Raw genomic sequence first — 8,839 nt, 5'->3', positions numbered from 1 at the left:
ACCGACCCCTGAGAGAAATGATATAATTGACCCCATTTATTCCTTGGACAACCTTCTCTAATGTATCCTCTCTTCTTTAATTCACTTACAGGGCACTCCCTCTTGGATGACTTAACCCCCTATCTGAATTTGCACCGCGACACCATCGAGCCTTGCTCACTAGGCGAATCAGCTCAGATCTTGACGAAATTTCACAGGGACCTTGGTGGGACCCTAAGCTAGCCCAGGGTGCAATTTGGGGTCCATACACACTGATTTGAAAAAGTTATGCACAAAATAAGGAGGTGCAGGGCACGGTCAAAATGTGGTGTCTACAACATGCTAGATAAATTTTATTATGTAGAGCTTACACATTCAACACTTCTATTGACAGAAAATTTGCAGAAATCATAGAGTAAAATTCATGACAAAGTCGGTCTAAATCTCACATAAATACAACAGATCTAATAAATTTAAAGAAATAGAAAAGACTTACCTCTAATTGATTCTTTCTTTTTTTTTTCTTCTGATCCAGCAGACAAGATCAATTGATGTAAACAAAAAATCGGAAACCTCTTCTATAGCATTCAGATCTGAGCAATAAAAATTCGGATCTATGAAAAGCTTGAAATCATTGATGCATAGAGGGAATGAGCATAGGCTTTAAGCTTCAGATCTTGCCGGATCTTCACAAAATTAGCCGGAAAAGATGATTACTCTAACGATCTCTCTCTCTCTCTCTCTCTCACTCTCTGTGATTAGAAAATGAGATTCCCTCTGAATGATCAAATTGATCAGAAAAATCAGATCTACTAGATTTTGAGCTACAAGAACGAAGCTAGGGTTTAGATCTGAGGTATCAAGGAATAAGTCTCATGAGACGAGTTAGGGTTTCAAAACCTAGAAGAGAGTATTGGTGAAAATAGACTAGGTGAAGAAGAAGAGAAGAAACAGACGAGAGCAATTGCAAGCTTAAGATTGATCGGAGACGATCGGAGCACGGCAATATCACCGGAGAAGATGATGAGATGAAGAGATTAGAGTTTGGATCTAAGGTTTAAGGCTGAGATCTAAGGTTTGCAGGAAACAAGAACGAAGAAAGAGCATTGAAATGAAGAGATCTTACTTCGCCGGAGATCGGCCGGAGTAAGGCCGGAGAAGAAGAAAATTGAGGTTAGGGTTTGGGGATTTGAGAATTTGGGGATTTTTTTTTGTTCTTCTCTCTCTCTCTTTTCTCTTACGAAAAATCAAATCCCCTCTCTTTTATATATATATATATATATATATATATATATATATATATATATAAGAAAGTTGTTGATATTGGCACTACCAATTTTAATGGGCGCGCGGTTGCGCGATTATTGATGGGCGCGCGAATGGGTCGTGTCCCATTCGATCCTTGCTTTACACTTTTCAGGATAAATCACCCCCCAGCTGAACTTGCACCACAACACCATCTCAGCTTGTTCGCTAGGCAAACGAGCTCAGATTTTGATGAAATTTTGTGGGGACCTCGGTAGGACTCTAATCTAGCCTAGGGTGAAGTTTGGGACCTTACCTAGTTGATTTGATGGGGTTTCGCACAAACACAGTGAACTTGGGTCTGGTCAAAATGGGGTGTCTACATATTGGATACTAACACTTGTACTTGTAGCAACTTTGACTCTCTCCAATTTGATTGTTTTTATGAAAACTCTTATTAATGAGAGTAATGACACGCAAGATTTTTGGGGACTCTCTCTTAACTTCTTGTTTAAACTACATAGGAATCACATCAACGCATGTTAGATGCATTCTTCTTAATGGGTGAAGTATCCATGTTGAGCACGTCACCCATTCCAAAACTTCATGAAACACATCTAGATATCCCTCTCTTAATATGTTTTGAGTTTTACCCGAATTCTCAAAAAATTGTGATTTTTATCTGAAAATCTCAAAAAAGGGTAGAGTTGGCTAATTTCTTAAAAAGGGGTGAAACGCATCCCAAGGAGTGTTTTAGGACAAAAATACCCTTATGTTGCCTTTCCCTCCAAGAAAGTAAGTAACAAATCCCAATGCATTTCACCTAACATTTTGACCCTTTTACCTTCTTCTTCCCCACGCCAAAATCAAACTCCTTTGTCTGTTGTAAAAATCCCAAATGAAATTCCATTGCAGAGAGGTGAAACTCCCCTCTCCTAAAATGTAGATTGGATCTTTTATTTTTCTTTGGCTATCAAACCTAAGCTTCTCAAATAGGTCCATTGTGATACATTTGCATACATTCACTACAAGAAAAACATCCTTCACCGACATTCAACTAGCTGCGTTCAAGAAGAGTGCCACTAATATTATACATGCACCGACGTTTGTTAAGTTAGACGTTGGTAATAAGTGGATGGGATTCACCCACGGTCATGAGCGTGGCAGGTTAAAATAACCAGCAATGTTATTTTTGGGACTGTGGGTGATACAAATAACGCTTGTCTTTTCCACTTCCCGCTACCCTTTTCTGCTTCCCGCCTCTCTCTCTCTCTCTCTCTCTCTCCTCTCTCTTTTTTCTTTGATTTACTTTGGTTTGGGTTTTTTGGTTTTGAGATTTCTCTTCAGCTTTGTTCGGTGGGGATTTGGGTCTGGCTTTGAGTTTGGGTAAGGGTTTGGTTTTGTTTCGTCCAGATTTTCGCTCAGGTAAATGCATCTCTTCCTTTGTCTATGCCATTTAGGGTTTTTCTTAACTCCATTCAACTCTTTTTCCCCCTTTTATCTTTCAATTTCATTCTCGTGTTTCCTCTCTGAACAAATCAACGCCATTTTCGTCCTCTTAGATTGCCTAGGGTTTTCCTCCTTTGTGTTTTTCTTCTTCTCTGTTTTATATTATTTTTTTGAAATCTCTTTTTTTTCTTGCTGTTTTTTATCATTGTCATGGAAGAAGAAATTCAAGCTATGATAGGAAGATATGTTTTGGGATTTTCCCCTCTTTGATGGATTTACCTCTTTGATTTCATTTCTACGCCATGTTTGTTTTCCCCCTTAGATTTCATTTCGATCTTTATAGCGTGTTTGTTATCACTCTTTGATTTCATTTCAATCTTTTACAGCAATTAAAAGAGAAACTAGAAGAGATAAAAGAGAAAAACTGCAAGAGAAGTTATGGTTTTACCTCTTTAATTTGATTTCTATACCATATTTGTTTTCCCTCTTTGATTTTATTTCATTCTTTTATAGCGTGGCCATGACGAGGTAGACGACATTGACCGTGTTAAAATGAGCAGAGGTAACATCCTTGTGTGTGTGTGTTTTCATTGAACTTCAAAGAAGCTCTTATCTCTGTTTTCCGGTGGACAATATTTCTTCTTCCATATAGGGTAACATCCTTGTGTGTGTGTGTGTGTGCGTGTTTTTTTTTCATTTAACTTCAAAGAAGCTCTTATCTCTGTTTTCCAATGATACTGACAATATTTCTTCTTCCCTGTAGGTGTTTCCCATCATATATAGCTATTTCCAATTTTAAGCGAAGCAATCTTTTCTATGCGAGGTAATAGATTATTACTTTAGCCAACTAATTACTTCATTTCTGCTAACTTATCTTAAAAGCCATTATTAACTACCAAATGCATCTATATTGTTGTCCCTCAAAGGTTTTTCTATACGTGTGCAAAACATAATGAGCAGAGGTAACATCCTTGTGTGTGTGTGTGTGTTTTCATTGAACTTCAAAGAAGCTCTTATCTCTGTTTTCCGGTGGACAATATTTCTTCTTCCCTGTAGGGTAACATCCTTGTGTGTGTGTGTGTTTTTTTTTTTTTTCATTTAAATTCAAAGAAGCTCTTATCTCTGTTTTCCAATGATCACTGACAATATTTCTTCTTCCCTGTAGGTGTTTCCCATCATATATAGCTATTTCCAATTTTAAGCGAAGCAATCTTTTCTATGCGAGGTAATAGATTATTACTTTAGCCAACTAATTACTTCATTTCTGCTAGCTTATCTTAAAAGCCATTATTAACTACCAAATGCATCTATATTGTTGTCCCTCAAAGGTTTTTCTATACGTGTGCAAAACATAATTGACAGAGGTAACATCCTTGTGTGTGTGTGTTTTCATTGAACTTCAAAGAAGCTCTTATCTCTATTTTCCGGTGGACAATATTTCTTCTTCCGTGTAGGGTAACATCCTTGTGTGTGTGTGTGTGTGTGTGTGTGTGTGTGTGTGTGTGTGTGTGTGTGTGTGTGTGTGTGTGTGTGTGTGTGTGTGTGTTTTTGTTTTTTGTTTTTTCATTTAACTTCAAAGAAGCTCTTCTCTGTTTTCCAATGATCACTGACAATATTTCTTCTTCCCTGTAGGGGTTTCCCATCATATATAGCTATTTCCAATTTTAAGCGAAGCAATCTTTTCTATGCGAGGTAATAGATTATTACTTTAGCCAACTAATTACTTCATTTCTGCTAGCTTATCTTAAAAGCCATTATTAACTACCAAATGCATCTATATTGTTGTCCTCAAAGGTTTTTCTATACGTGTGCAAAACATAATTGAAGAAGAATCCATTCATTTACGTTTCAGTAGTTGTCTGTCCAGAAAAGTTTAACGGTATCTTTGGATGCATCTACAAATTTTTTGCTTATATCTTATATATGCACACAATTTAGAAGTTAAATCTGATGATTTGCTAATGATGGTTACAATTGTTTTAGAAATGATTAGTAGTGGCTTCTCAAGAGGCCTTCAGAGAGTAGAAAACCATGAGCAAAAAGTGCCTGATATGAAAGTAGAAAAACAGCTGGGTTTAATTTTTATCTAATTATGTAATTCCATTGCATTTTTTCCATTTTTATCTCCATTTCTTTACCGTGTGTTTTTTGTTCGAATCTCCGTGATTTGAGTTTTTGAGTGGTGGAGAGAAGAGGCTTAAGAGGCTATATATCTTCCTTGCAATCGGGGTCCTTTCGGAACCAATTATATAGACAGTTTTGCAGTTTCTAAAAAATTTCTTTGCCTGTTGTTGTGTTGATTTCCGGATGCTACAAGTGTGGAGGCCAAAGTTATTAGACAATATCTCATATGTATGCGTAAGCTAATCACTTGCATGTAATTAGTTGGGCATGACACAAGTAGTTGCCATCTTAATTTTAGTCCCTCACTTTAATCAGATCCTTTGGTGGCTCTTGTGATCATTAAAACATCCCATTTGCTTAGAGAGGTAACTACGTCACTGATCGATTGGTTTTCCAGGGAGTAGGGGCATGAGATGTGTAAAATTATGTAAAGGATGTGCTTCTTTGAGCTTGCTTATTTTTCGTCTTTGTAAAGGTTGTGGTCCTCATGAGAACAGATTTTAGAACATATGTTACAAGGCCAAGGACCAAGGCATACAAGTCTTAGAGCCACTTGGGCTATCCTGGGTGAGGCTTGGGTCTTAAATTTTTATCTTGGGCCATGCCTGAATGTAGAATTTCTAACCTTCACATGTACCCATCCCATTGACAGTCTCAACTTTGAAGCATCTAGGGTAATCAAACACTAAAAAAATTTTGTCAGCTGCAATCACGAGTGCAAGCTTCTGAGAGAGAAAAATGTGCCAGATGAAAATCAATTTATTGAGAGCTAAGGAAGACCTATGCAATGGTCTATTAGAACTTGGACTCTTTCTTTAGTTACAAAACATTTTTAACCTCATATTAATTTATATCTAAAATGCACCTTTTTGTCGCGACAATACCTTCTTTCTAGGAATAACATATTCTTCTATGGAATAGCATGTGTTATCATTGTATGCCAACTCATCAATTGCCAACCTATAAGACAATTGTATTCCACTTGGATGGAAGGTTCTAGACCTCCACCTCCAGTCTATAACTAGAGGTGAGGGGTCCAGTAAAGGGCACTTTTCCCGATTGAACGAATTCTTGCAAATTTTGAAATTCTTCTCTTGGGAGAGAGAGTTAGGGTGAGGGTGAGGAAGAGAGGGATGAGATCCCTTAGGAGTCTTTCATCCGTTAGAAGTCTTAGCAGTTTTGTCGTCTTATCAGTCCAGAATAGAGAAATGAACTGATTGTTTGTCGTCTTGCAAACTCAATGACCGCTAGGACATTAACTGATTGTTTGTAATATCTTTTAGATGGGTTTCATTCTTTATTTTCTTTACGTAACGATAGTTGGATGATGATAAGGGAAATGAAGGGATATTTTTTTATAGATTTTTTCACAATTTTCTACTTTTTTCTTAATTTTTTAATTTAAAATTTTTGAAAATTCATGAGGCCTTACACCTCATGCCTCACACCTCTAAAAACTTCGTAATTTACCACAATCATTACTGATAGAAAGTTTCAGGTATAGAAATGAAGCCTGCAAAGCATAATAATTGTCTTCCTGCCTATTTGTTGGTGGGAGTGCACAATCAGATACACAATTATATGGAAACATCATTTCTGGGAAGAAAAAATTATCATCCTCAATTGAGTTACTCATGTCTGAAACAACATTTGGATGCACGTGGGACCCATTCACTTTTTTAACATGCAGCTAAGTGCATATGTTTTATTAATCACTGAGGCAAAAAGTGAGCTGCTGTTGGATCAAATATGAAGGATGGGATCTCCAATACTGCTTTATACGGCTCTTCATCATATAAAAACTCATGTTTTAGTAGCTATTATCATCTCTTAAAGAAATCCTATTCAAATCCTTGTTTTTTTATTAGGACATTGAGCAAGGGATAGGGACCAAAACGGCTACTGAAGCAATTGACATTCTTGTGAAGTCATACAAGTCATCCATCACTTATCAACAAGTATCAAGACATACCCATAAAAAAAAAACAAGTATCAAGACACGAGATATGTAAAATGGTAAGCCCTGTAGTTGAACCTACTAGTATTCTAAAAGCCCATTGGTCAATTCATAACTTGTTGATGCCTAAGCAAGTCGACCCGGCTAAGGTTTTCCTAGACTTGGCTTGGTCGAACAAGTTCATTGCTGTTTTAGACAACCTTTTATGACTTTGGTCTAATTATATTTGTGCTAATGACATGCTTACAAGGGCCCATTTGATTTGTAGGAAGGAGGATCTTTGGAGATGAAGGAAATCCAAGCTAGTTTCCTTACTCAATGCGTTGTCCTCACCAAAAGATCCTTTGTGAACATGTACAGGGACCTAGGCTACTATTGGCTACGTCTTGCAATTTACGTCACAATATCTCTGTGCATTGGCACCATATACACTAACATTGGCTACAGTTTTGGGTCAATTCAGGTGGGATTTATTAAGGCATTTGTTTTATGTTTCTAGTTTACAAAGATATAATGATAGAAGTTTTAAAAATTTTTAGAAAATGATTCACCAAATGATCCTTATTTTGGTTTCGTTTTCTAAACAGTCATTATGAGTATTTTGGTATTTTACTTATGCTTTAAGAAAACTTGTTTTTACGTCTAAATTTTAGTTCCACATCTGTAAGTTTTGAAAACTTAATCCCCTTGAAATGAAAACACAAGCATATTATATCATGCTATAGAAAATCACCTACAACTCAAGAAACAAAGGATGAATATGTTAGCTCATATAATTTTGATTGGTTTTTATTTTTTCAGGAGAGAGGGTCAATGCTCATATTTATATCTTCATTCTTGACATTCATGACGATTGGCGGATTCCCATTTGAATGGTTGCACGAGATCGAACAACTATAAGCTATTGTATTTATCCATGTTCCACGCCAGTGTGATAATTTCTATGGTTTTCTTCTTTTTTACAATCTTTGCTTGTAACTTTAGCTTGTTTACAATCTTCAATATATTGTCCTTGCTTGTAAATTTAGTTTGTTATATAATTATAATTTGTAAAGATGGTTTGTTTCAATGCCTTTGTAGTGTGAGGTTGTATAATAGGATCCCTATGTACATGTTACAGGTTGTATCTCCATTTGATGGGCAAATTCAAAATAAAGGGATTTAAAAAAAATATTTATCTATATTTACCGATGGTCAGGACCGTCGGTGATTTCAACAATGAAAGTGCAGCCATATCCTATTCAACGACGTTTTGTGAGTGTCAGTCTTCTCACCGACGCTCCAAAACCGTCGCTGAATAGCATATTCACCAATGGTCAGTATAAATGATATCACTGACGTTTTTCAATAAACGTCGATATATACATTTAGGCACGGTAGAATCAGTGACGTTCACTAAAAGTGTCGGTGTAAGTTACACCGACATTCATTGGTATATACACCGACGGTCATGACCGTCGGTGAATGTCCCTTTTCTTGTAATGATTTAACATGTTCCTTACAATGCTATGGTGTATTGTCATCATCTTGTTTACTTGTTAGGGATTTGGTCTAGTTTTGTTAGGCATTTGTTATTGCCATCATCCTCCTTACAATGCTATGGTGTATTGTCATAATCTCTCTATCTCTCTATTGCCCTCTATGTTTCTATTTAGAGTAAACGAGGATGAAACTCATGTCTATACAATTACAACCACTATTTAAATGTGTAGAAGCAATATTTTGTTCTCAGAACTACTGTTGATATCTGAGAACCAGTATTTAAACACTCAGAAGCACCAATTATACTTGTAGACACCCCATTTTGACCATGCCCTACGCCTCCATATTTTTGTGCTTAACTTTTTCAAATTAGTGTGTTAGGACCCCAAATTACACCCTAGGCTAGCTTAGGGTCCCACCAAGGTCCCTGTAAAATTTTGTCAAGATCCAAGCACGTTTGCCTAGCGAACGAGCTAAGGCAGTGTCGTGGTGCAAGTTCAGAAGGGGGGTGAAATATTTCATTTCCCATGTAAAAGAGGGCATTCTTGGTAATTTTATGTTGCTTCCTTCACAAGCAATCTTTGGTGGCCATTGGATCAGATC

At 36.7% G+C, this 8,839-nt stretch overlaps 1 long non-coding RNA gene across 1 annotated transcript; it reads left to right on the top strand.

Moving 5' to 3' along the window:
* The first annotated feature begins 6,530 nt into the window (after positions 1-6,530).
* LOC143864435 (uncharacterized) lies at positions 6,531-7,888 on the top strand. The gene is made up of 3 exons (XR_013241157.1): positions 6,531-6,813; positions 7,023-7,217; positions 7,556-7,888. It is a non-coding gene; the product is annotated as an uncharacterized LOC143864435 (long non-coding RNA).
* The last annotated feature ends 951 nt before the right edge of the window (positions 7,889-8,839 follow it).

The sequence above is a fragment of the Tasmannia lanceolata genome, unplaced genomic scaffold, assembly GCF_043159265.1.
Source record: "Tasmannia lanceolata isolate RefF3 unplaced genomic scaffold, GAP_Taslan_0.1 ptg000003l, whole genome shotgun sequence".
Classification (NCBI taxonomy): Eukaryota; Viridiplantae; Streptophyta; class Magnoliopsida; order Canellales; family Winteraceae; genus Tasmannia; species Tasmannia lanceolata.
Note: the sequence above shows the minus strand (reverse complement) of the source record. Positions and strands in the feature narration are given on the sequence as shown.